At 48.3% G+C, this 23,621-nt stretch overlaps 1 protein-coding gene across 14 annotated transcripts in view; it reads left to right on the top strand.

Annotated features, from left to right (window-relative positions):
- The window catches only part of GRAMD1B (GRAM domain containing 1B), a 1,544,984-nt gene that overhangs the window by 832,287 nt on the left and 689,076 nt on the right, over nt 1-23,621 (top strand). The window lies entirely within an intron of this gene.

Raw genomic sequence — 23,621 nt, forward strand, 5'->3', positions numbered from 1 at the left:
ACCAACCACCCCCTCCGCGGTCTGGGCGCCGGCAAGGTAAAACTTACACAGGCCTCCGAGACCCCGGTGGGGAGAGAGGGTTAGAGATCCATTGGTTGTATAGGTATCGTTATTTATGATAACCGGAAAGAGGGTCAGGAGATGGAAGGTGGATGGGCAAGGGAATGTAGGGAAACTACAAAATACAACAATTGACAATTACACACACTCAATTAGAGAAACCATGTTCTGCATGCACACTGTACAAACTGGCTCAAAGGCGAGCCAAAGAGAGACTTATCTCTGGAGTGAGTGCTGGCCTCCTGCCTGCGCACTCTCAGGTCCGTAACATGAGCAGTTCAATGCTGCAAAGAAAGCGTGAGTTACTATTCTGTGGGTGTTGCCTCACAAACACATAACACCATTCATGCCTCAAACTTAGTGACTCCTCCCCAAACAAGCAGTCTTGTCTGCTGCTTGATTCGTATTGTGTTGCTCGCCCCATGATGGTTCATACACTGTTAATGCGGTAAGGTAACTGCACGTGGCTCCACGGTAAACGGAAGACCATGTGTAAAGAATCACACATGAAAGTATGGGCCTTGGATGTTCTGCTAGCCGCGTGGGACTTCAACATTGGCAGGGTTTTATAGTTCTTGGACCGGTGTCTGCTGGGAAAGGTAGTCTGGAGGCTCCTTTTCCTTCAGAAAGGGCATAAAAGCCTTTTGTAAGGCTGGAATCTTTTCTATGTGTGTTTCTTTATGCTGCTTGTTACTGGGCCATGTCTGAGACCTACATCTGACCTCCTCCCACACAACCCCAGGGTCTGTACCCTGGCAGGTAGAGCTGGAACTTGAGTAGAAAATAACCAAGGAGGCTGGCACAACTGGGTGGTTGAGCTGAAACCCAATCAATCCTTGAAAGTGTGAACGAGGATAGGCAGAGACAGCACAAGTATGGAAAGGCACAGTGAATGGGAGATAGCCAGAAACAGCTGGCAGCAAGTTAAGGGCCACAACAGTTGAATAGCATTGGTAAAATCCAAAAGTCAACATAAAGGTATGGATGTAATAGATGAAAGACAGGAGGAGTGACAGAGAGATGATGTGGACCAGAAGTGTACTGAGGCAAACCGCGACAGTGTAAGAGTACGTGGAAATAACTGCCCGAGAGACGCGCAGACCGATCTGCCACAAGGTCAGCAGCAGGAAGAAAAACAGGGACTAAAGGCACGAGAGTGTGAAAAAAAAGTAAAAGAGCTGTAGTGAAGTAGGCAAACTGTGCCGTCAGGCAGCAGCAAAGTCCAAGAGGGAAGACAGATACAACGTGCCATCCAAACGGAACGGAGCAAAGTAGTTGTAACGAAGTGAGTTCCAGCCTTCTTAGTTGGATGCGCTAGGTTTATTTCCAGCTTCATCATGTTACATTAAAGTTACATATAAGGTATCAGATATAAGGAACAGCACTGGCAGCTCATTACCCAGGCTTCAGGCTGACTAACTGCCCCGATTAGAACATTCACACAGGCATTCCGACACTCAGGCACAAACACTCCACATGACACCACAACATTCATTCTGCAAAGCCAAGCCATGCACAACACATCTCCTCCCCTTACATTTGCACATCACACACAGCAAAGCATTACACAGCACATCTCCCCTCTTCTGGAAACAGAACAGAACAGTACACAACACACCTCCACACACACCAACATAAGACATTCACATCGACTCACATCATCAGGGCTTGTATGTAACACGTGCTTAGGCAAACTACCACTCACCTCATACCCGATGCACTGGCCAGGTACACCGGGACCATCAATATCACTGTGACAGTCCAGACCCTGAGGAGGGTGGATAGAGTCAAAGAAGCGCTCACAGTACAGCTGAAAAAAACAGCCGCACCGCATGTGCACAGAGGATAGAAAAAAAAATATTTGTGGTAAATAAACCACAAGTGTCGGGGTAATGCGTGGCAATGCAATGCCTAATACCATAGACACACCCATACCAAAACTGGGGGCGCTACCACCCGTACACATATACCCCTAACCATGCGTGACTTATACTGCAGTCACAGCCCTACATCCCCTTGGGGCGCTACCACCCAGATACCAAACCATTCACCTCATATGACTGACCTCAGTCACACCCTGACATTTGGTGGCCCTACCACCTCACACAGCCATACGAGAGAAAAACATGCATAACCTCATTATAGTCACGCCCCGACATAACTGGTGGCGCTACCACCAGAAAACAACACTTACACTGTTTAACCACGCGCAACTCATCGCAATCACGCCAATACCAAACTGGACGTCACTACCCCCAGATAGCATACTATGTGACACTACCTCTCAAATATCCTAGTGGCATGCCCATCCACATCCATACTGTATATTGGGCTGAAGGCGCTACCCAAAGCCATCACATTGAGAGGTAAAACATGCTGACCTGGCACTCATACCATCAGCAACCATACTTATACATTTCCTATAAGCTTCACACAAGCTCACCAAACTCATAGGAGGCGCTACCCCCGCAATAACTTCATGGGATAACCACATTCATAGCATAAAGATCTGGAGGCGCTACTCCCAGACTGAACATCCTCCCATGTTATAACAAGAATCCATGTTTTACACATAGATCGCTGACCCTTTACCATACCATACATGTTGATAAAAACTAAACATTTACCATTTGGAATACCCACTCCATGACACTAGATGTCATATGGCACAATCCAAACTTGTAGTCCTGAACCACAATGTCCATGGAGCATCCTTGCCACGTGACCTGCAAAGCCTCAAGATAGTTAAGACTTGTTATATAAATCAGGCAATACCTCCCAGCCATGCAATACCAAACTTACCATACCAAACATTGTAATTGCTAAAAGTCCATGTCGCTTGCAGCGACCCTAACCTGCAAATTCCCAAAAATGGTTAAACTGGATACCACACTGTGCAGCCTACACATGCCATACATCATATAGGCACCACACACATTCTGCACTGCATTGCCGCAAGTTTCAAAACAAAACCAGTCTTTAGCATTAAATGAGCTGTTCACATAGTGCTGCACAACCGTATCCCATTCAAGACGACATTACAATTAGTTTCAGCATTTTTCCTTAGCTTCACTTTACTCAAAAAGGATATTTGTAAGACCAACTATTGTTCCTCTCCTTCCATGACTTCTGTAATATTCCATTCTGCACCCAAGGTCACCAGTCCAACCAACTCCCTTCTGAAAACTCCAAACTCATCCTACACGTTGAAATCTCTGTCCGCCTACTGTGGTTCTGAAATCCCAGTGCACCTCCTGAACTCCTTCCTCTGGGACCCCATAGTATCATCACCGATGTCCCAAAACGTTGCTGCAGATCCACCCACACATGCGGGCAACACCCTTTCATTCCTGCTGATTACACTCGGTTAGGATATTGTAATCTACCATTTCGGAAAAGCAAAACAAAATAAAATAAAATAAAAAACGGTGACAGTTCAGGAGCTTGTGCAGTTTCAATTCCTGTCTTACGACGATCATGACCTCATCAGGTCATATTAGGGTCCTTTCCTCGACCGCTCATTACCCTTTGTCCATTCACAGTTTCCACGAAAGAGCAAGCTGTTGATTTTGCGAATGCATATCACATTTCGTTGTTGATACGTAACTACGTTCACAAGCATTCCCACTGGGACTTTATACAAACTTTGTTCCTTCGATCCGCCATCTCCCTCAGGCTGCTGTGTGATGTAATTTGTCATTCATCCACCACGGAGCAGTTAGGAGCTCCAGCAGACTAACGGTCACAACGCTGCCAGACCTTGCAGCATGATAGTCTACTTCTAAAAAGGGTATAGGTTGCTTAACTTTTAACAACAGCAGTTCTTAAGTAAACGACAGCCCTTCTCCGACGATTACCAGCTTCAGCACTGAAATGGAGCTTCACCTGTACTATTCCCTTGCAGGTTGCAAAATGCCATTTCTGGCCACATAATCCTCCGTACCATCAGGAGACACGGACACATCCACATGGATTCCATACTTTGAAATCCTGACTGTGATCCCCAGCATTTTTAACATTCTGTGTCCATTAGGGATAGGTACCAATGTCCTTCCTATATGGGGTATGGCCATTCTCCACATCCAGCCTGAAACCATCCCCTCTATGCCATGGGTAATGGGTCTTACTTGATTTTGGGATCAGTGTGTCCTCTTCCTTATCCTTCTACACCCCCCCCCGCAGCAGATTTTTCCAACTTATTTCCTTTTCAGTACACGCAGGTTCCTATTGATTTGACCAGCTCGTCGCCAATGTAACGAAGTGAGTCCCAGCCTTCTTAGTTGGACACGCTAGGTTTATTTCCAGCTTCATCATGTTACATTAAAGTTATAAGGTATCAGATATAAGGAATAGCACTGGCAGCCCATCACCCAGGCTTCAGGCTGACTAACTGCCCAGGATAGAACATTCACACAGGCATTCCGACACTCAGGCAAAAACACTCCACATGACACCACAACATTCCTTCTGCAAAGCCAAGCCATACGCAACAGTGGTAATATAGGCGAACATCTCAGATGAGGACTGGACTGTGAGTTGTGCCTCTTGGGTCACATACCTAATGCATCATCCTTTGCCACAATACCCAGCGGCTGAACTCAACATGTAACAACTTGACATTGCCACCACCTAGTCCCCTCCCACCATCAGTGTGACTTTCCCAGCTAAAGGGTTCAGGCTACCATCTACAGCATGAAGTACATCAAGCACGTATACAGGCAAGGAATGAAAAAACATCACAATCAACATTAATGAATTGACAGTTCAAAAATGTACTCACCAAAATTGATTGCAGACATGCCGTGGAGAAAACATCGATAATATTATCCCCATTCTCAAAAAACCCTCTGCTAATCCTCATCTTGCAGCCAACTATTGCCCCATCTCTCTCTTCCCCTTTCTCTCCAAACTTCTTGAATGCATTGTCTATTCTCAACTCTCTTCCTTTATCTCTAACCACTCCCTCCTCCCCCCTACTCAATCCAGCTTCCGTCCTCTACATTCCATGGAAACAGCCCTCATTTCTGTTCTCAACTCTCTCCTTTCTGCATGCTAGTCTAAGCACTCCTCCATTCTTATTCTCCTTGATCTCTCCGCTGCATTTGATACTGTCGACCATCCTCTTCTCCTTAACTCCCTCTCCTCATTTGGCCTAAAAGACTCTGTCCTCACTTGTCTCTCCTCTTATCTCTCTAACGATACCTTTTCTGTCTCCTGGGGTGGCTCCACCTCCCCACCTACCCTCTCAACCATGGAGTCCCTCAATGTTCTGTCCTTGGTCCCTTCCTTTTCTCACTCTACACTTCTTTTCTAGCTCCCATCATCTCCTCATTTGGTATCTAACATCATTTCTATGCTGACGAAACCCAGCTCTTCCTCTCCTTCTCTTCCTTCTCACCTGAGATTCATGATAAACTCTCCTCTTGCCTCTCTGCTATTAAATCCTGGATGTCTTCTCACTTCCTTACCCTTAACACTGAAAATACTTAACTCCTTTTCTTTCCTGATAACACTCTTCCTCCTCCCTCCCCTCCCCCTTTCATTCTCTTTCCCCCCTCCCAACTCTCCTTCTCTCCCCACGATCGTAACCTTGGCCTTTACATTGACCCTCACCTCTCCCTACCTCACCACATTTCTGTTCCTGCCAAATCTTGTCGCTTTCACCTCTACAACATTCACAAAATATGACCCCTCCTTACCTTTCATGCTACTAAACTCTTGAGCACCTCCCTCATCTTCTCCAGACTTTTCTACTGTTCCTCCCTTTTCTTCGGTATCCCCTCCTCTCACCTCTACCCACTCAAATCTATCTACCACTCTGCCATCCGCTCCCTCTGCCTTCTCTCACCTCTTGATTCCATCTCCTCTTCTCCCATCTCTCTAGGTTGGCTTTCTTTTCACTCCCAACTTAAATTCAAGTTCCTCTGTCTTGTCTTCAAATCCCTCTATGGTCTTGCCCCCCACCTTACCTCCCTTTTTACTCTCTACTCCCCCTCTTGTTCTCTTAACTCTGCTGATCTCTTCCTACTCTCCCCTCCTCCCCCTCCTCCCGTTTCCGCTCTTTCCAAATCCTTGCTCCACTGCAACTGCCTCCCCCTACCTATCTGCTCTTCTCCCTCCTACCCTACCTTTCACTCTTCTCTAAAATCTTATCTCTTCCATTCCCCGCTAATACCTCACACCCCCTCTTCTACTTCTCTACGCCCTTGCCTCACTTCCTACTTCTCCACCTCTACACCCTTTCCTCCCCTCTACTTCTCTTTTATACTACCTCCTGCTCTTACCTAATCTTATTCTTCCCTTTCCTCTTCCTCTCACCCTCCTGCCTCCCATCTAACTCCACTGACATCTCCTCTCATCCATCCTATTCCCTCCCATTCCTTTGTCTCTCTACACTCCCTCCTCACCCCAGCAATAATGTAAACTGTTCCTCGTCCATTGAGTTGGGATTCAATCACCATCTTATATTGTTGTACCTCCCACTCCCTCTTATTCCTTTGTCCCTCTCCCCTCCCTCCTCATCAATAATGTTAATTGTTCCTTTCACCGTTTCAATTTGTGTTTCAGTTTTACTTGTAGTTTATTGTCTCTCCCCCTATCCTTTTGTCCCTCTCCCCTCCCTCCTCACATCAGCAATAATGTAAATTGTTCCTTATACTGTTTTCGAGTTGTGATTCAATTACCATCTTATGCTTGTTGTATTTCTTCTAGTTCTTATGTACAGCACTTTGGATTAAAGTGCTATATAAATTCAATAAACTACAAACACAAATACAAGTAGTACAGCAGCAGACAGGCCACAGATATGACAAAAGTCCAATGCCCTTGTGTAAATTGTTGTCACACCAAACCATCCTTGCAAGCCCATGGAAAGGGGAAGCAGGAGTGTCATATGTGTCAGGACCCAAAGCCACAAACACACACACAAGACAAGCCTGAATGGGCCAAGCTGGAACAGACAGTTGATGCCTTCAAAAGCCACAAAACACCACACTGTCACATGAATAATAGACAAACAATATTAAACTAATTAAACTAATCAAATAAAAAATGGCCACATACGACCCAGGGGTAGGGGGGAAGGCACGCAGGAGGGGGGAGGTGCAGGGTGCACCTCAACACCCACATGCAATGATGTTGAGATTAAAAAAAACTCCATGGGCTCAACGCCTGCACAGCCCGACCTGTGTGGGAGATAAGTCATCGTCCTGCTCACCCTCTGGATGGAAAGCAGAAGATGGATGTGGCACAGTACCCTTACCATGCCTATGCATAGCTTGCCCCTCAATGGCCATCCCTCAGGGCCTTCTTGTGTTTCTCTGTTTGAGCAGCAAGTGCTTGATGTAGAGACACCATTTTAGCCCGGCATGACCTGTTGGAGGCTGCCATGCCCAGCCTGAGTGAGCGGGCTGTGGACTGTGCTGCCTGCTGCTGGAGATCCACCTGCCTAGCAGGGGGGAGCACAGATTGGGCCACACGTTCCATGCTCGGAGTGATCTTATCAATCACTGCCCCCTGTTGTTCTGAATTGGCATACATGGATTGCTCCCACTCAGTATACCCTGGTGGCGCACGGCCACCGTGTTGCTGGACTTGAAACCCGCGGGGCCCAAGGAGCCATGGTCCTTGCTGGATTGGCACTGCCCGCGGCTGCTAGACTACATCCCTCCATTGACATGATGCCCCAGGCACATCAGCAACTGGTGTGGAGTGTGACCGTGTGTCCCGATCCCCCACATGCGGAGGTTCCAACACCGTCTGGCCCCTCAGTGCAGGTGTCGTGGACAGAAGATCATCCACATCAGAATCACTCACCATTGATGAATGGTCATGACACGCATCCCACTCAACATTGTTGTCAGAGTGATCATCCGATCTAGACTGATTGCCAGCCCTGAACACGATGGTCTGGAGCACAAGTGGGTTCTCGTAGCCTACCACCCCACAACCCCCACTTGTGCCGGGTTGCTGATGTAATAGCAACCCTGTGTCAGGCATGACATCACCATCCTCCTGCTCCATTGCGTCATTATCTGTAATGTGGAAAAAACAAACATGAGTACACATGTCAGAAGCACATAACCCACACACACATAGGCAGCACATCGACAGCCAACACATGAAGCAGACATGTCGCACACAAATGAAATCCCGGCATGCATCCAGTGGCATTGATATGCAAACACATCCCAAAAGCAGAAATGGATGTGTGTAAATAACGAAGCCTACACATGTACGGAGTGTAGTATATCACCTCCATCACACACCACGTCTGTCAGGCACATATCACAGGCAGAAATGACAGATGGCAACAAAGAGATGGCACATACCATAAGCATGTCTGAACTGCCGTATGGCCACAGCTGCAAGGGAATCCAAACATATCATGACACACGTAATATGCATGTACACATGCATCAATAAATCATCATCACCAATATAGTTTCATCCATCTGCAGCTCGGCCCGTACCGGGCGTCATGGGTCATGTAGACATAGTGAATGTCCCAAGAAAAGCGAGGGCCTGCAACCAGGCATGAGGGACCGTAACGCCCAGTACGGTCCGAGCTGCCGGCCACAAAGCCTCCAGAACACCCCTCAGGGCCTGATTGAGCACATTGTGCATTGATTGTGCCCTAAACTATTATTCAGTGTGTCAAATCATGACGGCCAGGCCCCAACAGATTATCTAAGTGGGCCTGGGTGTACACATGCTGCACAACAGTGCACCTTCAGGATTGTGCCAGTTGAACATAACGGGCACAATGCTGAAATCTCAGCAGCATTAACGTTAATCAACTACATATTATTCATTCAACAAAAAAGCTCCAGAGGACACATGTGTAAGTGAACACTATCACACAAAGACATGTGAGTAGCTGCAATGTTGCACTACACACCATTGAAGCTGCTTGCTTATGTACATGTGAAATTGTTCAAAAACACCCGTGTCCATATACACCCGTATTGTGATTATGAACAGCATCCTATACAGCAAAGCAAGCAGCTACAACGCTGCTTGCTTTGATGTATGTGAAAGTGTACAAATACACACGTAGGCATCTTCACAGTCATTACAACCCGAATGGCAGGTTATAGTCAATCTGCGGCCTATACCGGTTAGTATAGGCTGCAGATTGACCACTAGGGTGTTCCAATACTGAGTACATGTGTCACAGGATGCACCTGTGCCCGTGCCTTTCATGACAGTGAAGGGATGTCAATCTGACCATACATGCCCGGTGACTTTGACATTGCAGCAGTGAGTAGGCATGTAGGATGGTGTAACATGCCTCAGAAGTGGGTTGGTGCAGTGCAGAACATGTGTACGTTACCGACTATTTACATCAACAAGTACATTATGATGTCAAAATGCAGGGAGGCATTGCATGGCAGTGAAAGGGTGACCAGAGACCTGTGTATTGGCAGACAGTGTTGAGTAGCGTCAATTGCATCATCTGAGTCAACTGACAACACAGCAGATGATAATGGGACAGTAAGCAGGACACATGATGAACTCTCTGTAGTATATCCATTTGTGCAGAAGTCACTACACCAGTGGAACAGAGTCAGGGGGCCTGAAACCGGGGGAGGCCTGTGCCCCACACAGACCATGACACCCTAACCATGTGCGTGATGCAGGACTGAGCCAGAATGGACATGGAATGGATGATCAAAACCCATTAAATGTATGTCATCCTGGACACATACTACTATGATCATCCTGCCAAGGACACATAGGGGCATGCATGGAATACACATGGAGCATGAATGGGCACTCATGTCCTTGCGGAGCATCTGCCATCCGCACAGTCCGAGTGAGACACCCTGCATCAAGGACAAAGGATGTACCCCACAGTATGTGTCTGGCAGGTTCGCAGGGGGAAGTGTGCATGTACACAGGATCATTGAACAGGCCATTGCAGTAGTCCAACATGTTACCCACCAGTGCCATGGTGAAATTGGGGTGCAGGGGGGTGCACGTGGAGTACCCGCATGCAGGCAGAACACACATGCAGGTCAGTCATGCAATGACATAGTCTGAGTGCTGAGTGGAAAGACACCCCAGGGTACATGAAGAAGGGCCAGTGAGCTGGAAAATGGACCGGAGGGGTAGCCAGGTGACTAGCATGTGAGTAGGGTGCAAGTGCGGTGATGAGGACAGTCGCTGTCTCCTCTACATGTCCAGCATGCTACACAGCAGGCACGCATCAGTGAAGCATTGCATGACTCGCACATGAGAACCATGTACACATAGCATGTAGTGGCAGTCAAGCACAACACATCACACAAGCAAAGAACACATGGGATGGACAAATACGCAGCAACACTCACTGGACGGGGCATCAAAATCCAGCATCTTTCCCACTCCTTCGACCAATTCTGCCGGGATGAACTCCGCAGTGATCAACTCGTGCGGAGTGAGTTCTTCCTCCTCAGGTGGTGGCCCACTGCCAGTCACCTGAGTCATTGCATAATTGGAGAAACGCTTTAGCTTAGCTCAGCGTCGGAGGTGATCCCAATGCTTTTTGCACTCCTGATCTGTGAGCAACTCATGTCCGAATGCACTGACACCCTCTGCAACATGCTTCCAGTGGTACAAATGCTGGGCAGCTGTAGTGTGACAATGTAGGACCACTACCATCTCACGTTCGTGTCCTGAAACATAGCCCACAAGGAAGTTCAGTTCCTGCTTGCCGAAAGGCTTCTTCCTCGACGTGCCGGAGGCCAGAGCCATGTCTGGGGTCGCAGCCTCTTGTGCAGGAGCAACCTTCCCCCTCTTGGGCAGCGATCCGGACCCTGACTGGCAAATGCCGCCCTGATCAAAAGGGGCAGTGGCGCTGGTGGATTGAACCAAGGGAGTGGCAGGTGGAACTAGGACAGAAGCCCTCACTTGCGTCAGTGGCTGCTGGGTGCTCTTGATTGGACCCAGCGCAGCAACAGCCGCTGTGCCAAGGTCATTGACCGAGACTGTCCTGGTTAGCAGACTCACAGCTGGGGTGGGGTCGGCTGCATCTGCCCATGCAGTTGCCAACACCCGGCTGCTTGGGGCAGCAGATGATAACACTGCCCAAGGGACATGTGCCTCGGTTAGAGCAGCCCTGTGTGCACTTACCATGTGCCTCCTGACCACCTGGAAATCATCCTGGGACTCTTCAGGTGCTAATGCAGCATGCGCTGGCTGACCCCGAGCCTGGGTGGTGGTGGTCACAGCTGCACCTGCAGCTACCACTACCCTTGGGCCCATGGCAGTCGAAAGAAACTGACTGCCAGGTTATATGGGCGCCAGTGTCAGATGCAAGAGCTGCATCTCATGGAACCACAGGGGGTGGTGGCATGACTGCACCAACACGTGGCAGAACATCCTGCCAAAGTGGTGCACCCCTTTCTCTTCCCCCTCTGCAGCCACACTGGACACCCTGGAGTCCCCCTATTCCCTGGTCACCCCGGCCACGTCCCTGACCACGCCCACTCTGTGGAGGATGCCCAGCTGAGGTGCCCCTCACCTTTCGTGGCCTCCCAACCATGGCACAGATGTAGTAGTGCCAATGGGAGGTGTACACGACAATTGTCCTGGGCAATTGGGATTAAGGGGGTGGGGTACCAGATGAAATAGCACCCCTTTGCGCCTGCAAGGCTGTATGTGACCCCAGTGAGAAAATGACGGGTCACGCAACGCTCAGGCACCCCCAAAGCAGCAGTAAAACCATGTACACAACCCCAGGTAGCCCACGTGTGTGGAATTAACCTCCCGCAGTACACAGTGGCTCCCAGGGACACAAAAATAAAATATGCATGGGACACACAGGCTACTATGACCTCGAAAACGGGTAAGTGATACACAGGGGGACCCGCAGTGGGAAAAATAGCGTGCGCGAATCACCGTCTGTCTAGCGTGGTGATGAAAAACACGCATAGGCAAGACCCCCGCCAAAAGAATTGATATGTCCTTGATCCGCTGTGAAGTAGTGATAGCGAGTGAAACAACTAGAAGTAGCAACACACGTGTCGGTCTCCACGAAAAGCACGTACAGCAAACTACTGGCCTCGCTCACCTTTAACCTGTGCTGAGGGAAACACACACACGTGTCATGTCACTTACACGCTTAGGGCCTTTCCTCCAATTACACGCATTAACACACGGATGTGCTGTTTTTTTGAAGTGCTGAATCACTATGCACCTGTGCCGAGGGAAACGCCCGCGTGCATCACGTCGCTTATGCGTTTACACACTAAGGGCCTTTCCTCGAATTGCACGCTGACGTGCTGTTTTTTCACATGCCAAATCAAGCCGTATCAAGCTGGCCACGCGACAACACACGGAAGACCACGCTCCTGCCCAGAAGGCCATTTTCCTGCCCCCCAGAGACCCAAGCAGCCACCCACAAGCCATCTGCTGCTGCCTGACTGCCTGCTGGCCACGTGCCCTGCTATTTCGTGCCTGCACATCAGCCATCTGTAGGGGTTCAGTTTCGTTGACCACCCCTGCTGGAACAGAAGACTCGCAACTGCAGTTCCATAGCCCAGCACCAGGACAGAGTTGCCCACCCACATCTGCCTCGTGGGTTGCAATGTCGGGCCAAAATCCATCTGGGACCAGTGGCGACCCCCCGGCAGAGAGGCAGAGGGCTGCCAGTTTCACTGCAGGAGAAGTTGGCATCCTGGTGGAGCAAGTCCTGGTGCATTTTGATGCCCTCTTCGGAAGAACACGCACTGACAAGGATGGACTGAAGAGGATCTGGATGGACATCGTGGTTGCCATCAACGCGGAGGGGGTGGCAACCCGCGACCTCCCACACGTCCATAAGCGCTGGGAGGACTTCAGGTCCAGGACCCTCAGGAAGACTTATCACCGACCAGATGAGGGTCCTGGAATGCATTCGCCCAGAGCTTCACCTCTAGGTCCTCAAGAGGCAGACCCATCTGAGCGGTAAGTGTCCATGCGTACTGATTGGACGCAGTGCATGTTGAGGTGTGCCAGGAGTGTGCAGCTTGGACATATGTCTGGAAAGGCCCATGTTTGGATGTGTATGTGCAGGGACATGACCGTGCTGCATGTGAGTCCAGTCATGTGTGATGCACATCAATGGTGTTTGTGTTCCAAAGCATGATGCACAACTGCATTTGGAGACGTTCACAAGTTAGCATTTCTGTGTATGTACTATGCCATGGTTGGGGTGTGACATATGGATGCTGGTTCCACCTTCATGTACGTGCACGGTGTATGTGTGCATGTGTGTGTGTTTGACATGTGTGCGACTTTGATACGCCATGGATGCATGTGACACAGACATGTAGGAACCCGATTGGCAGATGTGACATAGTTGACGATGATTGCACTGTGACAGGTGGTGGAGATGTACAGATGCATGTCTGTCTGGTGGCGTGTGTGCTTGTGTTCGGCACTCCCCATATTGATTGTGATGTCATGCCAACTTTCGGATGTCCATGCAGTTGTGTGTGTATGGATGCTGTTGCCTGCTGCACAATTCCTGTTAATTTGTGCATGTGTGTGGGTTCAAATGATATGAGTGTTGGGGAGTGTGATGCCATCTGTGAAGTTTGACACTGCCACTCATGTGCAACTGTCATGTGTGTATCAGACCATTGTACAATGCCCTGATGCTTGTGTTCTGTCTCTCCTTGTCTGCAGCGTTGACTGATGAAGAGGGCAGAGACGGTGCTGTGGAGCACAGCGGCAGGGATCTCACCGCCAGCCAGAGACGCAAGGCCCAGCTCCCCTCCATGGTAGTCATCTCTTCAGGGAGTGAGGAGTCTGGTGCCGCGTCCATGGCCGCAGCTGCCAAGGGTAGGTCCAAGAGGTGGAGGTTGGAGGTGGACTCCTCGGCAGCAGTAGGGGCAGCTGAGCCCCCACAGGGGCCTACGGAGGAAGATGGCACAGAGTCATCCAGGTTGGTGGGGGGTTTGGTTGAGGAGAAGGCGTGGAAGGACCAACGCATGAGGCCTAAAGGGCTGAATTCCACTGGTGCTAGTGGTGCAGTCCAGGGGCAGGGACAGGAGGTAGCACAGGCCACCGCGGAGGTGCCTGTGTGTAATCCTGTACCTGATCCTGTGACGGCATCATCCGGCACCAGCAGGGATGCCTCCGTCCAGACCAGTTTTCAGGGAGGGGATGTGCATACAACAACTGGCCTTCCTCTCCCTGTGGATATTGCAATCTGTGACCGGATTGAGCCTGTCCTAGCTGGGGTGGCTTTGCGCCAACGTGGTATTCATGATGACGTGCAGGGTTCTCGTCTGGATAATGCACGTCATTTCGAATACCTCTTTGGCCACGTCGACCTACTAGGACCGGTCATCGGCACTGGGTTCATCCGTGTGCTGGATCTGCTTGCGACGCCCTCCTCAACTGAGCCCCCTATGTGCCAGTCATCCTCCATGCCATCTTCCCACCCAAGTATCACCAGGGCCCCCCTGTGGAGCTGCCCCTGAGCCAGCGGCCAGGCTGGTAGAAGGCACATCCCTGCCACAGTCGGGAGTCGGAGGTCCAGCAGGGGTGGCCACCCCACCAACTGGACCCCAGAAAGAGGAGGACATGCAGGCATCAACAGGCAGGGCACGTTCACGGCAGCAGCAGGCTCAGGGTGGGAGCGATCATGGCTCAGGGCAATCAACATCCCAGGGGCAGGCATCGGCCTTCGGGCAGGAGTACACAGGATTGGGAGTGTCTCCCGTGTGGCAGCGATTGGGCCGGCAAATAGATGCGGAGCGGCGGCGGGCAGAGAGGGCATGGCTCACAATGTTCAGGGCGGAGAACTCCATGCGCCAAGCGTTGATGTGGGCTGCGTGCCTCGAGGCAACTCACTGGGAGTTGGAGGAAGCCATGACTGCATCCTTGCGAGACCTCGATGCCAGGGAAGAGGCCCGCCTCCGGGACATTGAAGTGGAGTTTGATGATGCTCTGGCCCGGGACATCAATGAGTGAGCCGTCGGACTAGCCCACCACCTTTGTAAATAGTTATGCAGGTGTAGGTTTCCTTTTTTTTTTATTTTTCTTTGGGGCGCATGGACACTGCCCCGCTTTTTTGTAAATTTTTATTAGGTCGGATTTTGGTTAGGTTTTCTTTGGATTGTTGGGCTCATGGACCCTTGGATATTCATTTGTATAAAGTTATGGACCTGGATTTACTTTATTTTTTGACCCATGGAGGAATACTTTGCTTTTTATGGAACTTTAGATTTTGTTTAATGGACTGACGCTTTGGAGACATTTTACTTTGGATTTATTGATTACAGCCTTCATTTTTTAAAATCATTTTTGGACCTCTGGACTTGGATTTTTTTTTTCTTCTTGTGTGCTTTTGTTTTATTCATTCAGTTTATGATTTAATACAGTTTTTTTTTCTCTACTTTACTTGTGTGGTCTTCTCTCATTCGTTTTGTGCATGTCACAATGTGGGCTTTCTCAGTCATGTGTCGCCATTGTGTGGGTCTGAGGGACATGTATTCATGGGCATGCTGGTTATTTGGCTACTATCATGACATAAAGGCCATGTGTCTGGATTGTGATGACGTGTTGGGTGGGGGGACATGAGTCGGGGCCTGCTGGCAGCTTGCTGTCAATGGGGGTGGGATGGGGGACATGAGTCGGGGCCTGCTGGCAGGTGCCCATCACTGGGGGTGGGGTGGAGGACATGAGCCGAGGCCTGCTTGTAGGTTGCCGTCAATGGAGGTGGGGTGGGGGACATGAGTCGGGGCCTGCTGACAGGTTGCCGTCAATGGGGGTGGGGTGGGGGACATGAGTCGGGGCCTGCTGGCAGGTGCCCATCACTGGGGGTGGGGTGGGGGACATGAGTCGGGCCTGCTGGCAGGTTGCCGTCAATGGAGGTGGGGTGGGGGACATGAGTCGGGCCTGCTGGCAGGTTGCCGTCAATGGAGGTGGGGTGGGGGACATGAGTCAGGGCCTGCTGGCAGGTTGCCATCAATGGGGGTGGGGTGGGTGACATGTGTCAGGGCTCCCAAGTGCATGGTGAAATGTGGCCTGCCTGTGGGTCATGGTCTGGGGTGATGGGCTGGCTGCAGGGCATGCCCAGGGGTGATGGGCTGCCTGCGGGGCAGGCCCAGGGGTGATGGGCTGCCTGCGAGGCATGGTCTGGGGTGAGGGGCTGCCTGCGGGGCATGCCCAGGGGTGATGGGCTGCCTGCAGGGCATGCCAGGGCTGATGGGCTGCCTGTGCGACATGGACTAGGGTGATGGGCTGCCTGCAGGGCATGGCCAGGGGTGATGAACTGCCTGCAGGGCATGCCCAGGTGTGTAGGGTGCTTCCCTGTGGTGTGGGCTGCCTGTGGGGCCTGGGGAGGGGGGAGGGCCACACCCGGGAGGGCCCACACTGCCAAATCATGTGTAAAACTCCTGCGCACCCGTCAGAATACTCGTACCCGGGTCATGCCAGGTCAATCGCATGTAAAACTCTGCGCACACCCCTTGGAATAGGCGTACCCCGCTCGTGCCAGCGAAATCGCGTGTAAACCTCCCCACGCACCCCCCGGAATATGCGTACCCATCTCGCGCCAGCAAAATCACGTGTAAAACTCCCTGCACACCCCTCGGAATACGTGTACCCTGTTCGCGCCAGGCCGAGCGCATGTAAAACTCCCTGCGCACCCCCGGAACTCACGCAAGCAGCCCATCCACCCTCCCCATGCCCTGCAGGCAGCCCATCACCCCAGATAATGCCCCGCAGGAAGCCCATCACCCCTGGGCATGCCCCGCAGGCAGCCCATCACCCCCTGTCATGCCCACAGGCAGCCCATCATCCCAGACCATGCCCCGCAGGGAGCCCATCAACCCTGGGCATGCCCCGCAGGCAGCCCATCACCCCAGTCCATGCTCCGCAGGCAGCCCATCACCCCTGGGCAATCCCCACAGTCAGCCCATCACCCCAGACCATGCCCTGCAGGCAGCCCATCACCCCTCCCCATGCCCTGCAGGCAGCCCATCCACCCTCCCCATGCCCTGCAGGCAGCCCACACCACAGGGGGTACTTTTTCCCCGCAATTTACCTGGTGTGAGCAGGGTACGCATGTTCCGAGGGGTCCGAGGAGAGTTTTACATGCGATTTTGCTGGCGCAAGCGGGGAACGCGTATTCCGAGGGGTGCGCAGGGAGTTTTACACGCAATTTTTCTGTCGCGAGCGGGTTACGCAGATTCTGAGCGGTGTGCAGGGTGTTTTACATGCTATTTCACTGGCGCGTGTGGGGTACGTATATTCCAAGGGTTTGCCGGGAAGTTTTACATGCGATTTTGCTGGCACGAGCGGGGCACGTGTATTCCGAGGGGTGCACAGGGAGTTTTACACGCAATTTTGCTGGCGTGAGCGGGCAATGCATACTCTGAGGGTTGCGCAGGAAGTTTTACACACCACAGGGGGGACTTTTTCCATGCAATTTACCTGGTGCGAGTGGGGTACGCATATTCCGAGGGGTCCGAGGAGCATTTTACATGCGATTTTGCTGCCGCGAGCATGGTACGCGTATTCCGAGAGGTGCGCGGGGAGTTTTACTCGCGATTTTGCTGGCGTGTGCGGGCTATGCATATTCTGAGGGGCGCGCAGGGAGTTTTACATGCTATTTCGCTGGCACGAGCGGGATACGCGTATTCTGAGGTGTGCACAGGGTTACACACGATTTCGCTGGAGCGAACGGGGTATGCGTATTCTGAGGGGTGCGCAGGGAGTTTTACATGTGATTTTACTGGAGCGAGTGGGGTACGCGTGTTCCGAGGGGTGCCGGGGAGTTTTACATACGATTTCGCTGGCGCGTGATGGCTCAGTGACGTTTTTAGTGCATTTTCGTTTTTGGGGGGTGTATGCTGGTCCACTGGCTTTTGTGCCATGTAGGGGATATGTACAAAGTATTTGGCGCACAGGGCAGGGTTGGGGGCATAACTGGCGCTTCTGCAGGGTCGCTGCACCACTCTGTGCCACGGCTGGTCATGGATGTAAGAATCCATGAATACGCGGTGCATGAAAATGGGTTTTGGCGCATGGAACTAGCGCACGCTGGTGCATGCTCCCTCTCTGCGCTGCCCGCGTGCGCTGCTTCTGCGCTAACATCTATGAATTACCCCTTGAATCCAAGGGCATTTCCCAATATATTTATGTTTTGAATCTAAGTGGGTTTCCAAAATATATATGTTTAAATCTATGGGCATTTCCCATTATACTTATGGTTTGAATCTAGGTGAATTTCCCAATATATGTATGGTGTGAATCTATGTGTGTTTCTCGATATATTTATGGTTTGAATCTTGATGCATTTATCAATATATTAATGCTTTGAATCTAGGTGTGTTTCCCAATATATTCATGGTTTGAATCTTGGTTCATTTCCTAATATGTTTATGTTTTGAATCCAGTTGCATTTCCCAACATATGTATGTTTTGAATATAGGAGAATTCCCCAATATGTGTATGCTTTGAATCTAGGGGCATTTCCCAATATATTTATGATTTGAATCTACGGGCATTTCCCAATATGTGTGCACTTTGAATCTTGGGGTATTTCCCAATATATTTATAGTTTGAATCCAAGGGTATTTCCCCATATAGGTATGCTTTCAATTTTGGTGCATTTCCAAATATATTTATGCTTTGAATCTAGGTGTGTTTCCCAATATATGTATGGCTTGAATCTAGGGGCATTTCCCAATATATTTATGGTTTGAATACAGCGGCATCTCCCAATGTATTTATGCATTCAATCTGAGGGAAATTTTCAATGTATATATGGTATGAATCTTGGTGTATTTCCCAATATATTTCTGCTTTGAATCGTGGTGCATTTCCCAATATATTTATGTTTAGCTCTAGGGGCATTTCCCAATATATGTATGTTTGGAATCCAGCGGCATTTCCCAATATATTTCTGCTTTGAATCAATATCTTTATGTTTTGAATCTAAGTGAGTTTACCTATATATTTATGTTTGAATCTAGGGGCATTTACCAATATATTTATGTTTTTTATCAAGAGGCATTTCCCAATATATGTATCTTTTGAATCTAGGTATGTTTCCCAATATATGTCTGCTTTAAATCTAGGTGCGTTTCCAAATATATTCATGGTTTGAATCTTGGTGCATTTCCCGATGCATTTATGCTTCAAATCTAGGGGCATTTCCCAATATATGTAGCTTTTGAATCTAGGTGTGTTTCCCAATTCATTTATGGTTTGAATCTCGGTGCATTTCCCAACATATGTATGCTCTGTGTCTCGTTACATTTCCCAATATATTTATGGTTTGAATAAATGGAGAATATCTCAATATAATCATGGTTTGAATCTAGCAGCATTTCCCAATATATTTAATCTTTCAATATAGGGGAATTTTTCAATATATGTATAATTTGACTCTTGGTGTATTTCCCAATATATTTATGTTTTGAATCTAAAGGCATTTCCCAATATATTTATGGTTTGAATAAATGGAGCATATCTCAATATAATCATGGTTTGAATCTAGCAGCATTTCCCAATATATTTAATCTTTCAATATAGGGGAATTTTTCAATATATGTATAATTTGACTCTTGGTGTATTTCCCAATATATTTATGTTTTGAATCTAAAGGCATTTCCCAATATATTTATCTTTTGTATCTAGGTGCATTTCACAATATATCTAAGCTCTGAATCTAAGTACATTTCTCAATATATCTATGTTTTGAATCTAGAGGCATTTCCCAATATATTTATGCTTCGAATCTAGGGGCATTTACCAGTATATCTATGTTTTGAATCTAGGAGCATTTCCCAATATACTTATGCATTGAATCTTGGTGCATTTCCGAATTTCCTTATGTTTTGAATCTAAGTGGATTTACCTATATGTTTATATTTGAATCTAGGGGCATTACCCAATACAATTACGGTTCAATTCTAGGTGCATTTTCCTATTCATGTTTTAAATCTAGGTCAATTTCCCAATATATGTACACGTTCAATCTAGGTATGTTTCCCAATATATGTCTGCTTTAAATCTAGATGTGTTTCCAAATATATTCATGGTTTGAATCTTGGTGCATTTCCCAATGCATTTATGTATCAAATCCGGGGGAATTTCCCAATATTTGTATCTTTTAAATCTAGGTGCGTTTCTCAATTCATTTATGGTTTGAATCTCGGTGCATTTCCCAACATATTTATGCTTTGTGTCTCGTTGCATTTCCCAATATATTTATGTTTTGAATCTAGGAGCATTTCCCAATATATTTATAATTTGAATATAGGAGCATTTCTCAATATAATCATGGTTTGAAGCTAGCAGCATTTCCCAATATATATTTGTTTTCAATCTAAGAGAATTTCCCAATATATATATGGTTTAAACCTAGGTGCATTTCCCAATATATTTGTGTTGTGAATCTAGTTGCATTTCCCAATATATTTATGTTTTGAATCTAGGTGCATTTCCCAATATATATATGGTTTAAACCTAGGTGCATTTCCCAATATATTTATGTTTTGAATCCATGTGCATTTCCCAATATATGTATGCTTGGAACCTAGGTGCATTTCCCAATATATTTATGCTTTAAATCTTGGTGCATTTCTCAGAATATGTATGCTTTGAATCTACAGGCATTTGCAAATATATTTATGTTTTGAATCTGTTATGTGTTTCCCAATACATTTATGTTTTGAATGTAGGTGCATTTCCCAATATATGAATGCTTTGAACCTAGGTGCATTACTGAACATATTTATGTTTTGAATCTAGGTGAATTTCCCAATATGTTTGCGTTTTGAATCTAAGTGATTCCAAAAAATGTTATGTTTTGAATCTAGGTGCATTTCTCAATATATTTCCGCTTTGAATCTTGGTGCATTTCCCAATATATGTATTTTGTGAATCTAGTTGCATTTCTCAATGTATGTATGTTTTGAATCTAGGTGCATTTCCCAATATATTTATGGTTTGAAACCTAGGTGCATTTCCGGATACATTTATGTTTTGAGTCTAGGTGCAATTGTCAATATATTTCCGCTTTGAATCTTGGTGCATTTCCCAATATATTTGTGTTTTGAATCTAGGTGGGTTTCCCCATATATTTATGTTTTGAATGTAGGTGCATTTCCCAATATGTGAATGCTTTGAACCTAGGTGCATTACCCAACATATGTATGCTTTGAATCTAGTGACATTTCCCTGTACATTTATGTTTTGAATCTAGGTGCATTCCCCAATATATTTTTGCTTTGAATCTAGGTGCATTTCCCAATATATTTATTTTTCGAATCTAGGTGTTTTTCGCAATATATTTCTGCTTTCAATCTTGTTGCATTTCCCAATATAATTCTGCTTTTAATCTTAATGCATTTCTCAATATACTTTTGTATTGAATCTAGGGGCATTTCCCAATATATTTATTTTTTGAAACTAGGGGCATTTCCCAATGTATATATGCTTTGAATATAGGTTTGTCTCCCAATAATTTTATGTTTGGAATCTATGTGCCTTTTCTCAGTACAGTCTAGGTTTCAAATCTCGGTACATTTTCCTACCACTTGCCACCCCTCACCACACATTCCAACTCTCAGGACACCCCTCACCCCACCATGCAACACAGTGCCCAGTTCAGCGCTGCATGCTGGTGCTGCAGAAACCAAACCAATTATCTACCCATCAGACCTCTCCCCACTTTCTCCATCCACCATCTCCTCTCCCATTGTACTCAGAGCCCCCTTTCCCCTCCTCACCACACCCACCCAATGCTCACCTAGCCCCCCGCGACCCACCTGTCAACATGCCATGCCGATCCGGAACCTCCCAAATCAGAGCTGTTCACTGGCAATCTAGAATCAAAAACATCAGCCCACTCAGCCACCCTCCCATCTCTCCACTCCAGCCCCTCCACCCCCAACCCCACCTAACTACCCTCCCACACACCCATCTCCAACCATTTCCCCATTTCTCCATCTACACACTTCACCCTTACAACCTACCCTTCCCTATTTCACACTTCCAGCCCTAAATACAGTGGGGGATGCCCAGGCCAACATTACAATCTCATCAGCCTCTCCTCTCATCCACACTCCTTTGGCCTCCTGAACCCCCCTAAAGGGCCTTGGTCACATCCACCTTGGGGCCCCCCTCTCTCCTCTGCTCCATCTGAGATCCAACTATTTGCCTCCTTTCGATTCTGACTAACACTCTCCTCCCACACCAACCCTGTTCAAGCCTGCTTCCCTTCCTCCCAAAACCTGCATGCCATCCATCTGGCTACCCACCACCACATCCCAACACCCTCCCCATGCCTTCATCTGAACATCCCATCCTTTCCTCTGCCATCTCCTCTCTCCTCACCTCCCCTGTACCCTCTAATCCTATGACATCATACCTATCCACCCTCACCTGTTCAGACCCTCCCACGCCCCATCCTTCTCCACCAAAGCACATGCCTTCCCCTGCTCTTACACCTGATGCACTCCCACACCAGAAACAAAACCAGCTCGCTTGCTTCTCATCAATGCCAGGTCAGTCTCAAAAACATATTTAACATCTTTGACCTTATCTCAGATGAAAACCTGGACATCCTTTTCATCCCAAAAACCTGGTTCTCTAACAACTATGATCCTATCACAGACAAGTCCTTCCCCCCAGCTACAACCTGATTGTACAGAATAAATCCAACAGAGGAGGAGGGATGGCCATCCTCCACAAACACTAGCACTCAGTCCTACTTAAGGGTATTTTACCGGCAGCACTGAATGTAAATCACTGCTAGGAAAGTTTAAATTCTCCCACTCTACCACCCACAGCTTTCCTCTCCTATACAGACCCCCGGGCTACAGTAGGAACTTGGCAGATTTCCTCAGTGGTGCCCTATCTGCCACCCTAATCCAGCAGCCATCTCTCACCACATCAGGAGATTACAACATCTGGTTCAATACTTCCTGAAACCCCATGACCTGCTCTCTCACTGACAACTTAGAAGACCTCAACCTGACACAATTGATATCTCCCCACCCACTTCTCAGGCCACACCATCGATACTGCATTCAGCACCACACACCTGATATCCACCTTGCAACTCCGTCCCCTAATCTGGACAGATCACTCTGCAATATTTTTCTCTTTCCTCACCTCCCCATCCGGCCCCTCCCGGCAAACCAACTCTCCCTGCCCTAACCAGCACTCCTTCGTCCCTCTCTGAAATAAAGTCACTATTAACCCTGATCTAGCCAACTCCCTCTTAAACTGACTCCCAGTACTCTCACTCCAGGAAGGGCCACCTTCATTGTACTTTTTGATCATTGGCTCTCCAGCGCCCTCATCTCCCTGACTCTGAGATGTCCCTCTCAGAGGCTGGGCAACTACCCCAAGTGGTACACAGCCAACCTCAAAGACTGACAAGGGCCCACCATTCAGAAATTAGAAAAGACAAATAAAACATCTATAGGAACTGAAACACCAACCCCTGTAACTCTTGCCAGGAACCGCACAGAATCATCTTAGAATTCAAGACGCCTTGCTGCTCAAGCCCTCCCCACCTAAGTCCCAATCATTCTTTGATGCCCTTTCAAACACTTTCACAATAT

The sequence above is a fragment of the Ambystoma mexicanum genome, chromosome 9, assembly GCF_040938575.1.
Source record: "Ambystoma mexicanum isolate Mex_15411 chromosome 9, UKY_AmexF1_1, whole genome shotgun sequence".
Classification (NCBI taxonomy): Eukaryota; Metazoa; Chordata; class Amphibia; order Caudata; family Ambystomatidae; genus Ambystoma; species Ambystoma mexicanum.